This window comes from Symphalangus syndactylus, chromosome 2 (assembly GCF_028878055.3).
Source record: "Symphalangus syndactylus isolate Jambi chromosome 2, NHGRI_mSymSyn1-v2.1_pri, whole genome shotgun sequence".
Lineage (NCBI taxonomy): Eukaryota > Metazoa > Chordata > Mammalia > Primates > Hylobatidae > Symphalangus > Symphalangus syndactylus.
In genome coordinates, this window is record NC_072424.2 from 94,205,017 (window position 1) to 94,221,876 (window position 16,860).

Consider the following 16,860-nt stretch of genomic DNA (forward strand, 5'->3'; position numbering starts at 1 on the left):
TGCTCAAAATATCTGACTATGTATTTTAGGCTAGGTTCATAGTCTTTGTAGCAAAAAATATTAATCTTACTAAATTCAGCTTTCAAGAATCATTAAATAATAATTTTATCGTCAGCACTGTATAAGGCTACATTTCATGACTATAGATTCAAAGCAACAAAACAGCATGACTGTAATGAGAATAGCTAATCATAGTGATTTATTAATAATGCCAGTGTTTACATTTTATCTCTTTTAATGCAATAATCCCATGAGCTGTAAGTACATTGTACTGTCATTATCCCTGTTTTACACATAAGAAACCTGAAGCAGAGGGTATTGAATATTAGCTGAATATCACATAGCTGATAAGTGGTAGAGCTCGTATATAGAGCTGACTCCAGAACCCTGGCTCCTCACTGCCATACTACAGTGCCTCATATATATGAGGAAAATATATATAAGAAAAGTTGCTTTGTGTGAGATTTGCTTTAGCTAACTTTTACTACAGTATCATTATTTGTCATTTAAAATTAGAAATAGCTGGGCATGGTGGCTCACGCCTATAATCCCAGCACTTTGGGAGGCCGAGGCGGGTGGATCAGGATTTCAAGACCAGCCTGACCAACATGGTGAAACACCATCTTTACTAAAACTACAAAAATTAGCCGGGCATGGTGGTGGATGCCTGTAATCCCAACTACTCAGGAGGCTGTGGCAGGAGAGTTGCTTTAATCCAGGAGGCAGAGTTTGCAGTGAACCGAGATCGCACCATTGCACTCCAGCCTGGGTGACAGAGCAAGACTCCATCTCAAAAAACAAATAAATGAATAAATAAAATAAAACTAGAAACACTCTAATTGCAGAATTAATCCAGATAAATTGAAAAGCATTGATATTACTGATTACAAAGAGTCTTGAGGTCAAATAAAAGATTTAGAAAAATTATGTTTTGATGAAGACAGAGTTCAGATATGTTACAGTAAAATGGTTTTACATACTTCTTATGACCATTATTAGTAAGCAAAAATGTGTAATTTTGTTTTTAAAAAATGGCACTGATGACATTGACTGTAAGTTCAATTTATTTAGACTTTTTATTCCTGCATTCAGTAACACCCTTAGCAATTTTGAGGGACATTATGAAATTTGGTATGATTATGAAGACTATAACTTCAGAAACTAGAAGAAATTTGCAGTTACCTTGATTTTGTCAGGTAAGAGAAAGAACAACAACCGCAGAGAATAAACTTCATCAGTTCTTTGCTCTAACAGGAGCTTTGTTATTCTTCATGTCTCTGTTTGATGTTCTGAATAACCTTAATTTTGCTTTCTTTCTTTCTTTCTTTCTCTTTCCTTTTTTTTTTTTTTTTTTTTTTTTTTTGACAGAGTTTTGCTCTTGTTGCCTAGGCTGGAGTGCAGTGGAGCAATCTCAGCTCATTGCAACCTCTGCCTCCCTGGTTCAAGCAATTATCCTGCCTCAGCCTCCCTAGTAGCTGGGAATACAGGTGCCTGCCACCAAGCCCAGCTAATTTTTTGTATTTTTAGTAGAGACGGGGTTTCACTATGTTGGGTAGGCTGGTCTCAAACTCCTGACATCAGGCGATCCACCCGCCTCAGCCTCCCAAAGTGCTGGGATTACAGGTGTGAGCCACCGTGCCCAGCCTACTATGCATCCTTTCACAGTGAAATTTTTTAAATGTGGATCTCATGAATTTAGAATTCATTGTAATTCACAGACAGAACCAAAGATTACCTTTGGCTTAGGTGCAGAGAGAGTGGCAGGCTCAGCTAAGCAATTTGACTCACACCCAACCAGCAACTGCAGTTTTTCTTACCTAATGTGCAAAATCCAAACAGCTTATTCTATTTACAAAGTTGTAAAGTGATAGAAAGCTTTTTCCATTTTCCAGCCAAGTGTTGTACAGGGTGTCAGCAGCATGTTTATTAAAACAAAGCAACTTCATGACAGTTAATCAAAATTCTCCAGCTTTCCATTGTCAAGAGTCTCTGGACCTCTGAGGGCTTGCCCAGACATTTTTGCCCACGTCCATGTGGAACTACAAGTTCCTCTATGCCTCCAAATAGCCAAACAGTGTCCCAGAAATGTTTGCTCCAATCTTTCTCTTATTTGTCTCATGCACCCTGTGCTAGAAGCTCTGTTCATCTGTATCCATTTACTGGTAACATGCTCCTGTTTAGCAGATGAATGAGTTTGTCTTCTTGTCTGTAACTGGCTGAAAGAGTGCAGGGTGAGATCTCCTCCACCCCAGTCCTGTCCATCTGTTCATCATATTCCATGACCATGTGTCCTGATCTTTTCATCTCCCATAGCTGATGTGGCTACTCCATGCTTCCAAAAATTTACATAATGTTAAATCTTAGAACATTTACAAGTTGTCAGGGAACATGTACCCGCCCAAAAGTAATAACATTCCCCCCCCCCCACTTTTCTTCCTTTCTTTTTTTTTTTTTTTTTAAATCTTATGGTTTATTTCAATGGAATTGAAAAAAGTAGCCAATTTTTTTCACAACTGGAATTTGGGGTTGGTGAAGGGAACTGGTAAATACAGTTTGGAAAGGAATGTTCTGCTAAGAAATTCAGATTTTATGAGCCAAGGAAAACGATCGTATCTTTTTGTTGTTGTTTTAATGTGAAATGATCAGAGCTGTGCTTTAGGAATATTAATCTGACTACTATGTTTTGAATGAATTAAAAAGAGAAAACAGAGTCATGAAATCCAGTTACTGCTGTAGGATCAATCTGGGTGAGCAAGTAATGAAATCCTGAACTAGTGAAGGAGCAGTGGGAATGAAGAGGAGGGAGACAATGGTCAGTGGAATTCATATGACTTGGCAATTGAGTATACAGTTGAGGAAGAAGGAAATGTCAAAGGTAACAGGTTTTGAGACATCTGTTGCCCATTCCTGGTGCTAATAAAATTATAGAAATATGGAACAGAAGAAGAATCTCCATTCTGCATTTAGGCTGCTAGTGAAACATCCACAAAGAGGTTATTAACCAAGCAATAGAAATATAGAAACCCTATTATAAGTTTTGAATGTCTCTTTACTGATGGACTATAAAAATAGATGGAATTTCTGTATGCAAGTGTCTAGTATACAAAGATATGAATTGCATGGGATTTTAAAAGTCACTGAGAGAAAAAGGATCGAGGAAGGAACAAAATAAAGAAACAGTCAAGTAGTGTGAAGGGACTCATGAGAGTACAGAATCACAGAAAGCCAGGGAGAAGAGTTTCAGGCAGAAGGTTTATCTGCTTGTGGTTTGTTGAGCTTCTTGAACCTGCAGATTAATGTTTTTAGTCAAATTTAGTATGTTTTCAGTCATTCTTTTTAAAAATATTTCTCTGTCCCCTTCTCTCTCTTGTTTCCTGCTGGAGCTCTCATTATATGTATATTGGTATACTTGATGTCCCACAGGTCTCTTTTCTTCAGCTGGGATAATTTCTGCTTATCTGTCAAGTTCATTGATTCTTTCTTCTGCCATTTTGAATATGCTATTGAGTGCTTCTAGTGAATTCTTCACTTCACTTTTCAAATCCAGAATATGCATTTGGTTCCTTTTTCTAATTTCTATCACCTGAGAGTTTCCATTTGTTGATTCATTGCTGTCATTTTTATTATTATTATTATTATTATACTTTAAGTTCTAGGGTATATGAGCACAACGTGCAGTTTTGATACATAGGTATAAATGTGTCATGTTGGTTTGCTGCACCCATCAACTCATCATTTACATTAGGCATTTCTCCTAATGCTATCGCTCCCCCAGCCCCCCACCCCCCGACAGGCCCTGGTGTGTGATGTTCCCCGCCCTGTGTCCAGGGGTTCTCATTGTTCAATTCCCACCTTTGAGTGAGGACATGTGGTGTTTGGTTTTCTGTCCTTGCGATAGTTTGCTCAGAATGATGGTTTCCAGCTTCATCCATGTCCTTCAAAGGACATGAACTCATCCTTTTTATGGCTGCATAGTATTCCATGGTGTATATGTGCCATATTTTCTTCATCCAGTCTATCAGTGATGGATATTTGGGTTGGTTCCAAGGCTTTGCTACTGTGAATAGTGCTGCAATAAACATATGTGTGCACATGTCTTTATAGTAGCATGATTTATAATCCTTTGCATATATACCCAGTAATGGGATTGCTGGGTCAAGTGGTATTTCTAGTTCTAGATCCTTGAGGAATCACCACACTGTCTTCCACAATGGTTGAACTAATTTACACTCCCAACAGTGTAAAAGTGTTCCTATTTCTCCACATCCTCTCCAGCATCTGTTGTTTCCTGACTTTTTAATGATTGCCATTCTAACTGACATGAGATGGTATCTCATGGTGGATTTGATTTGCATTTCTTTGATGGCCAGTGATGATGAGCATTTTTTAATGTGTCTGTTGGCTGCAAAAATGTCTTCTTTTGAGAAGTGTCTGTTCACATCCTTCACCCACTTTTTGATGGGGTTGTTTTGATTTATTTCCTGTAAATTTGTTGAAGTTCTTTGTAGATTCTGGATATTAGCCCTTTGTCAGATGGGTAGATTGTAAAAATTTCCTCCCATTCTGTAGGTTGCCTGCTCATTCTGATGGTAGTTTCTTTTGCTGTGCAGAAGCTCTTTAGTGTAATTAGATCCCATTTGTCAATTTTGGCTTTTGTTGCCATTGCTTTTGGTGTTTTAGTCATAAAGTCCTTGTCCATGCCTATGTCCTGAATGGTATTGCCTAGGTTTTCTTCTAGGGTTTTTATGGTGTCAGGTCTAACATTTAAGTCTTTAATCCATCTTGAATTAATTTTTGTATAAGGGATAAGGAAGGGATCCAGTTTCAGCATTCTACATTTGGCTAGCCAGTTTTCCCAGAACCATTTATTAAACAGGGAATCTTTTCCCCATTTCTTTTTGTCAGATTTGTCAAAGATCAGATGGTTGTAGATGTGTAGTATTATTTCTGAGGCTTCTGCCTGTACCATTGGTCTATATCTCTGTTTTGGTACCAGTACCATGCTGTTTTGGTTACTGTAGCCTGGTAGTATAGTTTGAAGTCAGGTAGCGTGATGCCTCCAGCTTTGTTCTTTTTGCTTAGTATTGTCTTGGCAATGCAGGCTCTTTTTTGGTTCTAATATGTTAACTTTTAAAACATGGTTTATTTGTGAAACCCCGTCTCTACTAAAAATACAGAAAAATTAGCCAGGCATAGTGGCGGGTGCCTGTAGTCCCAGCTACTTGGGAAGCTGAGGCAGGAGAATGGCGTGAACCCAGGAGGCAGAGCTTGCAGTGAGCCGAGATTGCGCCACTGCACTCCAACCTGGGCGACAGAGTGAGACTCCGTCTCAAAAAAAAAAAAAAAAAAAAAATGGTTTATTTTAGTTATTTGAATGAAATAGCTGCTTTTAAAAATAGCTGCTTAATATTTTTTTGTCTGCAAGTTTAGCATTTGGGGACAACCAGAGACTATTTCTGTTCAATTTTTTTTTTCCTGAATATGGGTCACATAATCTTGGTTTTTGCACATATTATAATTATTTTGTTGGAAAGTAGATGTATTAGATAATATATTGTAGTAAGTTTAGATTCTAATTTTTTTTTAACTTTATGAAGGCCATTATTGTTGCTATTTTTTTTTTTTTCGAGATGGAGTCTTGCTCTGTTGCCCAGAGCTGGAGTGCAATGGCATGGTCTCAGCTCACTGCAACCTCTGCCTCCCAGGTTCAGGCAATTCTCCTGCCTCAGTCTCCTGAGTAGCTGGGATTACAGGCACATGCCACCATGCCTGGCTAATTTTTGTATTTTTAGTAGAGATGGAGTTTCACCATGTTGGCCAGGCTGGTCTTAAACTCTTGACCTCGTAATCTACCTGCCTCAGTCTCCCAAAGTGCTGGGATTACAGGCATGAGCCACCACACCTGGCTTATTTTTTGTTTCTTTAAGTAACTTGCCTGGGCAAAATTTGTAAAAAGTTTTTCCTCTGCCATTTGCACATGCTGATATTTCTGCTCAGTTAAAATTTACACATACAGGAGAGGTTCCAAGATGGCCAAATAGGAACAGCTCTAGTCTACAGCTCCCAGCATGAGTGATGCAGAAGACAGGTGATTTCTGCATTTCCAGCTGAGGTACTGGGTTCATCTCACTGGGGCTTGTTGGACAGTGGATGCAGCCCACGGAGCAGGGCAGGGCATCGCCTTACCTGGGAAGCACAAGGGGTCGGGGAATTCCCTTTCCTAGCCAAGGAAAGCCATGACAGACAGTACCTGGAAAATCGGGACACTCCCATCCTAATACTGTGCTTTTCCAATGGTCTTAGCAAATGGCACACCAGGAGATTATATTCTGCACCTGGCTCCGAGGGTCCAGCGCTCACGGAGCCTCGCTCACTGCTAGCACAGCAGTCTGAGATTGAACTGCAAGGTGGCAGCGAGGCTGGGGGAGAGGCACCTGCCATTGCTGAGTCTTGAGTAGGTAAACAAAGCCACCAGGAAGCTCAAACTGGGCAGAGCCCACCGCAGGTCAAGGAGGCCTGCCTGCCTCTGTAGACTCCACCTCTGGGGGAAGGGCATAGCTGAACAAAAGGCAGCAGAAACTTCTGCAGACTTAAACGTCCCTGTCCAAAAGCTTTGAAGAGAGTAGTGGTTCTCCCAGCATGGAGTCTGTGATCTGAGAACGGACAGACTGCCTCCTCAAGTGGGTCCCTGACCCCTGAGTAGCCTAAATGGGCGACACCTCACAGTAGGGGCCGACTGACACCTCATACAGCCAGGTGCCCCTCTGTGACAAAGCTTCCAGAGGAAGCATCAGGCAGCAACATTTGCCATTCTGCAATATTTGCTGTTCTGCAGCATCCACTGGTGATACCCAGGCCAACAGGGTCTGGAGTAGACCTCTAGCAAACTCCAACAGACCTGCAGCTGAGGGTCCTGACTGTTCAAAGGAAAGCTAACAAACAGAAAGGACATCCACACCATCACCATCATCAAAGACCAAGGGTAGATAAAACCACAAAGATGGGGAGAAACCAGAGCAGAAAAGCTGAAAATTCTAAAAATCACAGTGCCTCTTCTCCTCCAAAGGAACGCAGCTAGCTCCTCCCCAGCAAGAGAACAAAGCTGGATGGAGAATGACTTTGACGAGTTGAGAAAAGAAGGCTTCAGATGATCGGTAATAACAAACTTCTCCGAGCTAAAGGAGGATGTTCGAACCCATCGCAAAGAAGCTAAAAACCTTGAAAAAAGATTAGATGAATGGCTAACTAGAATAAACAGTGTAGAGAAGACCTTAAATGACCTGATGGAGCTGAAAGCCATGGCATGAGAACTATGTGACGCATGCACAAGCTTCAGTAGCCAATTTGATCAAGTGAAAGAAAGGGTATCAGTGATTGAAGATCAAATGAATTAAATGAAGCAAGAAAAGTTTAGAGAAAAAAGAGTAAAAAGAAACGAACAAAGCCTCCAAGAAATATGGGACTATGTGGAAAGACCAAATCTACATCTGAATGGGGTACCTGAAACTGACAGGGAGAATGGAACCAAGTTAGAAAACACTCTTCAGGATATTATCCAGGAGAACTTCCCCAACCTAGCAAGGCAGGCCAACATTCAAATTCAGGAAATACGGAGAATGCCACAAAGATACTCCTTGTGAAGAGCAACTCCAAGACACATAATTGTCAGATTCACCAAAGTTGAAATGAAGGAAAAAATGTTAAGGGCAGCCAGAGAGAAAGGTCGGGTTACCTACAAAGAGAAGCCCATCAGACTAACAGCGGATCTCTCAGCAGAAACTCTACAAGCCAGAAGACAGTGGGGGCCAATATTCAACATTCTTACAGAAAAGAATTTTCAACCCAGAATTTCATATCCAGCCAAACTAAGCTTCATAAGTGAAGGAGAAATAAAATCCTTTTCAGACAAGCAAATGCTGAGAGATTTTGTCACCACCAGGCCTGCCCTAAAAGAGCTCCTGAAGGAAGCACTAAACATGGAAAGGAACAACCAGTACCAGCCACATGCCAAATTGTAGAGACCATTGATGCTAGGAAGAAACTGCATCAACTAATGAGCAAAATAACCAGCTAACATCATAATGACAGGATCAAATTCACTCATAACAACATTGACCTTAAATGTAAATGGGCTAAATGCTCCAATTAAAAGACACAGACTGGCAAATTGGATAAAGAGTCAAGATGCATCAGTGTGCTGTATTCAGGAAACCCATCTCACATGCAGAGATACACATAGGTTCAAAATAAAGGGATGGAGGAAGATCTACCAAGCAAATGGAAAACAAAAAAAGCAAGGTTTGCAATCCTAGTCTCTGATAAAACAGACTTTAAACCAACAAAGATCAAAAGAGACAAAGAAAGCCATTACATAATGGTAAATGATTCAATTCAACAAGAAGAGCTAACTATCCTAAATATATATGCACCCAATACAGGAGCACCCAGATCCATAAAGCAAGCCCTTAGAGACCCACAAAGAGACTTAGACTCTGACACAATAATAATGGGAGACTTTAACACCCCACTGTCAACATTAGACAGATCAACGAGACAGAAAGTTAACAAGGATATCCAGGAATTGAACTCAGCTCTGCACCAAGTGGACCTAATAGACATCTACAGAGCCCTCCACCCCAAATCAACAGAATATACATTCTTCTCAGCACCATATCGCACTTATTCCAAAATTGACCACATAGTTGGAAGTAAAGCACTCCTCAGCAAATGTAAAAGAACAGAAATTATAACAAGCTGTCTCTCAGACCACAGTGCAATCAAACTATAACTCAGGATTAAGAAACTCACTTAAAACTGCTCAACTACGCTGGGTGCGGTGGCTCACGCTTGTAATCCCAGCACTTTGGGAGGCCGAGGCGGGCGGATCACGAGGTCAGGAGATCGAGACCACGGTGAAACCCCGTCTCTACTAAAAATACAAAAAATTAGCCGGGTGTGGTGGCGGGCGCCTGTAGTCCCAGCTACTCGGAGAGGCTGAGGCAGGAGAATGGCGTGAACCCGGGAGGCGGAGCTTGCAGTGAGCCGAGATCGCACCACTGCACTCCAGCCCAGGCGACAGAGCGAGACTCCGTCTCAAAAAAAAAAACAACAAAAAAAACTGCTCAACTACATGGAAACTGAATAACCTGCTCCTGAATGACTACTGGGTACATAATGAAATGAAGGCAGAAATAAAGATGTTCTTTGAAACCAATGAGAACAAAGACACAACATACCAGAATCTCTGGGATGAATAACCTGCTCCTGAATGACTACTGGGTACATAACGAAATGAAGGCAGAAATAAAGATGTTCTTTGAAACCAATGAGAACAAAGACACAACATACCAGAATCTCTGGGACACATTCAAAGCAGTGTGTAGAGGGAAATTTATAGCACTAAATGCCCACAAGAGAAAGCAGGAAAGATCTAAAATTGACACCCGAACATCACAATTAAAAGAACTAGAGAAGCAAGAGCAAACACATTCAAAAGCTAGCAGAAGGCAGGAAATAACTAAGATCAGAGCAGAACTGAAGGAGATAGAGACACAAAAAACCCTTCAAAAAATCAATGAATCCAGGAGCTGGTTTTTCAAAAAGATCAACAAAATTGATACACCACTAGCAAGACTAATAAAGAAGAAAAGAGAGAAGAATAAAATAGACTCAATAAAAAATGATAAAGGGGATATCACCACCGATCCCACAGAAATACAAACTACCATCAGAGAATACTATAAACACCTCTACGCAAATAAACTAGAAAATCTAGAAGAAATGGATAAATTCCTCGACACATACACCCTCCCAAGACTAAGCCAGGAAGAAGTTGAATCCCTGAATAGATCAATAACAGGCTCTGAAATTGAGGCAATAATTAATAGCCTACCAACCAAAAAAAGTCCAGGACCAGACAGATTCACAGCCAAATTCTACCAGAGGTACAAGGAGGAGCTGGTACCATTCCTTCTGAAACTATTCCAATCAATAGAAAAAGTGGGAGTCCTCCCTAACTCATTTTACGAGGCCAGCATCATCCTGATACCAAAGCCCGGTATAGACACAACAAAAAAAGAGAATTTTAGACCAATATCCCTGATGAACATCGATGCAAAAATCCTCAATAAAATACTGGCAAACTGAATCCAGCAGCACATCAAAAGGCTTATCCACCACAATCAAGTTGGCTTCATCCCTGGGATGCAAGGCTGGTTCAACATACACAAATCAATAAACGTAATCCAGCATATAAACAGAACCAAAGACAAAAACCACATGATTATCTCAATAGATGCAGAAAAGGCCTTTGACAAAATTCAACAGCCCTTCATGCTAAAAACTCTCAATAAACTAGGTATTGATGGTACATATCTCAAAATAATAAGAGCTATTTATGACAAACCCACAGCCAATATCATACTGAATGGGCAAAAACTGGAAGCATTCCATTTGAAAACTGGCACAAGGCAGGGATGCCCTCTGTCATCACTCCTATTCAAAATAGTGTTGGAAGTTCTGGCCAGGGCAATCAGGCAGGAGAAAGAAATAAAGGGTATTCAATTAGGAAAAGAGGACGTCAAATTGTCCCTTTTTGCAGATGACATGATTGTATATCTAGAAAACCCCATCATCTCAGCCCAAAATCTCCTTAAGCTGATAAGCAACTTCAGCAAAGTCTCAGGATACAAAGTCAATATGCAAAAATCACAAGCATTCCTATACACCAATAACAGACAAACAGAGAGCAAAATCATGAGTGAACTCCCATTCACAATTGCTTCAAAGAGAATAAAATACCTAGGAATCCAAGTTAGAAGGGACATGAAGGACCTTTTCAAGGAGAACTACAAACCACTGCTGAATGAAATAAAAGAGGACACAAACAAATGGAAGAACATTCCATGTTCATGGATAGGAAGAATCAATATTGTGAAAATGGCCATCCCGTCCAAGGTAATTTATAGATTCAGTGCCATCCCCACCAAGCTACCAACGACTTTCTTCACAGAATTGGAGAAAACTCCTCTAAAGTTCATATGAAACCAAAAAAAGAGCCCACATTGCCAAGACAATCTTAAGCAAAAAGAACAAAGCTGAAGGCATCATGCTACCTGACTTCAAACTATACTACAAGGCTATAGTAACCAAAATAGCATGGTACTGGTACCAAAACAGAGATATAGACCAATGGAACAGAACAGAGCCCTCAGAAATAATACCACACATCTACAACCATCTGATCTTTGACAAACCTGACAAAAACAAGAAATGGAAAAAAGATTCACTGTTTAATAAATGGTTCTGGGAAAACTGGCTAGCCATATGTAAAAAGCTGAAACTGGATCCCTTCCCTACACCCTATACAAAAATTAATTCAAGATGGATTAAAGACTTAAATGTTAGACCTGAAACCATAAAAACCCTAGAAGAAAACCTAGGCAATACCATTCAGGACATAGGCATGGGCAAGGACTTCATGACTAAAACACCAAAAGCAATGGCAACAAAAGCCAAAATTGACAAATGGGATCTAATTAAACTAAAGAGCTTCTGCACAGTAAAAGAAACTACCATCAGAATGAACAGGCAAGCTACAGAATGGAAGAAAATTTTCACAATCTACCCACGTGACGAAGAGCTAATATCCAGAATGTACAAAGAACTTAAACAAATTTACAAGAAATAAACAACCCCATCAAAAAGTGGGCAAAGGATGTGAACAGACACTTCTCAAAAGAAGACATTTTTGCAGCCAACAGACACATTAAAAAATGCTCATCATCACTGGCCATCAAAGAAATGCAAATCAAAACCACAATGAGATACCATCTCATGTCAGTTAGAATGGCAATCATTAAAAAGTCAGGAAGCAGACCAGGCATGGTGGCTCATGCCTGTAATCCCAGCACTTTGGGAGGCCAAAGCGGGTGGATCATGAGGTCAGGAGATCGAGACCATCCTGGCTAACATGGTGAAACACCATCTCTATTAAAAATACAAAAAATTAGCTTGGCATGGTGGCCAGCGCCTGTAGTCCCAGCTACTCGGGAGGCTGAGGAAAGAGAATGGCATGAACCCGGGAGGCAGAGCTTGAAGTGAGCCAAGATCACGCCACTGCACTCCAGCCTGGGTGGCAGAGCAAGACTCTGTCTCAAAAAAAAAAAAAAAAAAAAAAAATCAGGAAACAACAGGTGCTGGAGAGGATGTGGAGAAATAGGAACACTTTTACACTGTTAGTGGGACTGTAAAGTAGTTCAACCATTGTGGACGACAGTGTGGCGATTCCTCAAGCATCTAGAACTAGAAATACCATTTGACCCAGCCATCCCATTACTGGGTATATACCCAAAGGATTATAAATCATGCTGCCATAAAGACACATGCACATGTATGTTTATTGCAGCATTATTCACAATAGCAAAGACTTGGAACCAACCCAAATGTCCATCGATGATAGACTGGATTAAGAAAATGTGGCACATATACACCATGGAATACTATGCAGCCATAAAAAAGGATGAGTTCATGTCCTTTGTAGGGACATGGATGAAGCTGGAAACCATCATTCTGAGCAAACTATCGCAAGGACAGAAAACCAAACACCGCATGTTCTCACTCGTAGGTGAGAATTGAACAATGAGAACACTTGGACACAGGGTGGGGAACATCACACACCAGGGCCTGTCATGGGGTGGGGGAAGCGGGGAGGGACAGCATTAGGAGATATACCTAATGTAAATGATGAGTTAACAGGTGCAGCACATCAACATGGCACATGTATACATATGTAACAAACCTGCACGTTGTGCTCATGTACCCTAGAACATAAAGTGTAACAAAATATATATATATACACACATACATATACATATATATCGATATTTATATACACTAATATATAATGGATATGTATACATATATATCTACACACACACACCCATATACATACATACATACCTCTAAACCTGGATTCCTAAAGGTTTTCCCATGCCAGTATGGCTTAGTGATTGGATAGAGGTTGTGCTGAAACACTTGAGCCAATGAAGTTTCTGTCTTTTGCCAAAGGATCTCTGTGCGGTAGGGGAGCTCACTCAGAGTTCAGGTGCTTTCAAGCTGACTCAAGCTCCAGCTTTTACTTACCACTGGACCTTTTCTTATCTCTTTTGCAAACAAATTCAGGGGTAGCCAGGATTGAGTGACTAGCTCGGGCCTTCTCCAGGAAATATACACAGCCAGAGAAATATTCTCCAACTGTGACTACAGCCTCAGACTGGTACAGCCATTGGCTTTCCCTGTTTACCCACCTCAGAGATCAGCACTTTTACCAAATATGCTGCTGGGAGTGGTTGTTTCTCATCAGTCCAGATTGAGTGAGCTCTCATTGATCATGACAGAGAAGCTGCCTGTCCTCATGGCCTGGCCTTCTTCTACAAAACCTCTGTCCTTACTGAAGTGAGGAGGAAGGGAGGGAGGATATGTGAGTAGCTTCAGGCTAGAATGCCACAGATTCTCGTTATTCTTATATTCAGCAGTTTTTCAAGCCTAAACGCTTCTCAGGTTGTATGCCTTTGGTTGATTTTCAGAGTGCTAATGTGATTGTTTTTGTCAATTTTATCCAGCTTTATAGTTGCTTTTTACAGAGAGAATTTGTCTCCTCACTTGGCCATAACCAGAAGCTCACCACTTATTACCTTTAAAAGAATCACTTATATATTAATTATTTCACGTTTACATGCATAGTCTTTTTTAAAAAATACCTAAATATACTACTCCCTTTTACAGTGTTTAGGAATCTGACCTTATAATTTTAAGAGGCTAATTAGCTCAAATCTAGTTTCATTTTTAAATTTTATATCTTGCTTTTTTTCTATGTCAAAATGATTTATCTCATAAGAGAAAAGGACAGTAAGAAAACTGAAAAGTGATCAGGCCATTTCGTATGCCTTAATAAAAACTGCCCAAGAAGATATGGTTGAGGAAGAGTATGAAGATCAATGGGTATGGGCCTACATTATTCTAGGACTGACTTATTTCCCCATAGAGTGGAAATCTTCTACTTCTAACTTCTGTGGCAATAAATTCTTTTTATCAAAACCATGATTACATGAGAACTCTGCAGAGAAAAGAACTCGTATCTCTTCTTTTCATATCACAAAAGCTTACTCTAGTGAATTCTGGGTAACCCAAACTGAAAATTAAATTTAGAATTTGCAGGGTCATGAGCTTCTACCCAGATTATCTCAGGAAAAGGTATTAAATAGGACCATCATTACCCCATTAATCATAAAAAAGGCCAACTGACACAATTGTCTATTCTTTGAGGGAGCAAAAAACCCAGTCAGGCAGGCATTGTTTTGTACTCATTTGGTAATTTTGATATTCAAGACTGTTCCTTAGACAGAAAAGTATATGGCTCTCTAAAGGTCAGGCAAGTCCGTACTGCTATGATGATATTCTCAAAGATGAGTTATGTTCCATGCAAGTATATTCACTAAACATGTACAGTACCAAATACTCTGACTCCAAGTAATAAAAAAAAATAGCTTTTGGGTCTTTTCCATGCCTTTAGACATGACGAACATAGACTATTTAATTGTATAAAGATTTTCCTGGCATATCTTCCTTTTGGAAAAAAAAAAAAAGTCCTGAAAGTCCTTCTGTTTTATGAAATATTCTAGTCTCTGTTCTGCATTATATTATTTTACACAGAACTTACACTCTTAAAAAAGAATGTTCATTTGTTAAAAAGCTCCCAAATTGACTAATATTATTGCTATTATAGTTTGTTTTTACATAGTATTTAATAGAACATTTGTTGTGATTAAGCAAGATTGCTTCTTTGTCTCCTTTTCTCTTTTCTTCCAAATAGTTCAACGCCATTATAACTTTCCTGTAACAGAGATGGGAATGTTTTCCTTCACTAAATCCCCATCTCATGAATCTACAGTCTTGAAACCCTTATTTTAACAGAACAGTCACCTGACTTGGTTTGGCTGTCTCATACCGAGATCTCTTGGCAGCAACAGAGTAACCCTTGCTGGTACCTGTGAGAGAAAACAAAGGGTCTGTTTTGAGTACAGTAGAAGGTAAAAAACGAACCTGATACTTCTTCACATCTTAAAACTTTTTTTTAATTTAAGAAATATGCTAATAAGTTGTAACATTAACATTTAAATCCCTAGAAACCATCTTTATAGTTGATTATAATATATTTTTATTGGCTAAATATATCACAACTACATTCTATTCCACTCTATTATAGTGATGTTTGTTATTTATTAATAACTTTATTATTTTTACCTCATTATAAAATAGCTACATAATAATGAAATGTTTAATAATGTTCTGCAAAGAGGAAAAAAAAGAATAAGGGATATTGACCATCTTGGATAGTTTTTCATGAATTCGAAGTCCTCAGTAAGTGATTTTAGAAACTCAACTTTATCAACTTAGTTCACATAAGCAGTCTTTGCCGATTAAAATAGTCTTTTCTGTCATCAGAGTATTCCAATTCTAAACTCAGAGAATTTAGGAATTTCAGTTTATAATCAGAAAGCTCCCTGGTGAACTATAAATAGTGACAAAGACCTTAAGGAGTATTTATCCCAACTTTGGTAGAAACTGGAGAGTTGTCTTTTACATTTTATCATGCACCTTTCTAGTAACTGCAGTTCTATCCCACAGTGGTACTCTTTAGTTTATGGGAAATTTAAATCCTGATATTAAATCTTTATTAATTTGTGTAACCTCCTTGGTTACACTGGCCTGTAAACAAAGCTCATTTCAGTCTCTGCTCAAACCCTTGGAAAAGTTAGTTAATATCTCTGAACCTCAATTCTGCCTGTAAATATGTAAAATGAAAGGAACCAATTAGATGTCTAGATATAACATTTCTTGATTTTAAGTGTTTATACTTTTTTAGAATCACTACTCTCCATATATTTGTGTGAGCTAGTCAACTATTATCTCTCTATTCATGGCCTCCTTGGTACAAACAATCCTTTCAGACCTTAACTTATCCTGTTCCTGTGTCCAAGAATCAGTTCAACTGAAATGGCTGGTCAGAACCATTTTTTCTCTTGATCACAAACACAAAGCTCCCTCCAAACCCAAAGCTTCCTCACATGATAAAATACCTGCTCCAGAAGAATCTCTCAATATGGTGCTGAATTTGCATAGGTTATTGATCCTAATTTCTAGACTCTGAATGGAGGTTAATTGTTCTTGGAATAGTGGTTCTGAAATGCATAAGGACTTAAAATCCACAGGGTTAGTGCTGGGTGAGGCAGAGGTCAGTAGCTCTTGAACTGGATAGTAAACATCAAGAAATTGAGAAATAAGAAACAGGAACTTTGGGATGCTTTGAGGAGCATATTTAAAACCACCACAGCCTCAGATGTTTGTGTTGAAGGAGTAAGATGGCCAAGAAAAAAAAAATGTTAGGTCTGAGAGTTTACTCATTCCAATAACAGACCTGGCAGAGAAATCATTACCCATTTTGCAACACAGCCTTAGGGCAAGTCTGGGCAAGCTCTGGGTGGGCAAAAAGTAGGCTTTCTAAAACTCACCTAGCTTTCCAGCCCACCCCACATACATGCCCCACACATGAAGTCTTCCTTTCTTTGCTCCTTTCTTTCTCCTTCACCCCTCCTCCTTCCTCTCTCTCTTTCTCTCTTCCAGAATGAATGATTTGTATGACTGTGGAATGTGTTTGTCAGAAAAGTCCATCAGGGACTTAACAGTCCCTTAATAGGGTAAGAGAGAGATATGAGTCTTGTGGTCATAAGTGGTTGGGCTTCCCCACTACCTTATTCATTTATGTTAGCTAACTATTAAAATCTAGGTCTTTACTAATTT

At 39.4% G+C, this 16,860-nt stretch overlaps 1 protein-coding gene across 3 annotated transcripts in view; it reads left to right on the forward strand.

Moving 5' to 3' along the window:
• Window positions 1-16,860, forward strand: part of DSE (dermatan sulfate epimerase) — a 167,589-nt gene that overhangs the window by 64,403 nt on the left and 86,326 nt on the right. The gene's annotated exons all lie outside the window — the stretch shown is intronic.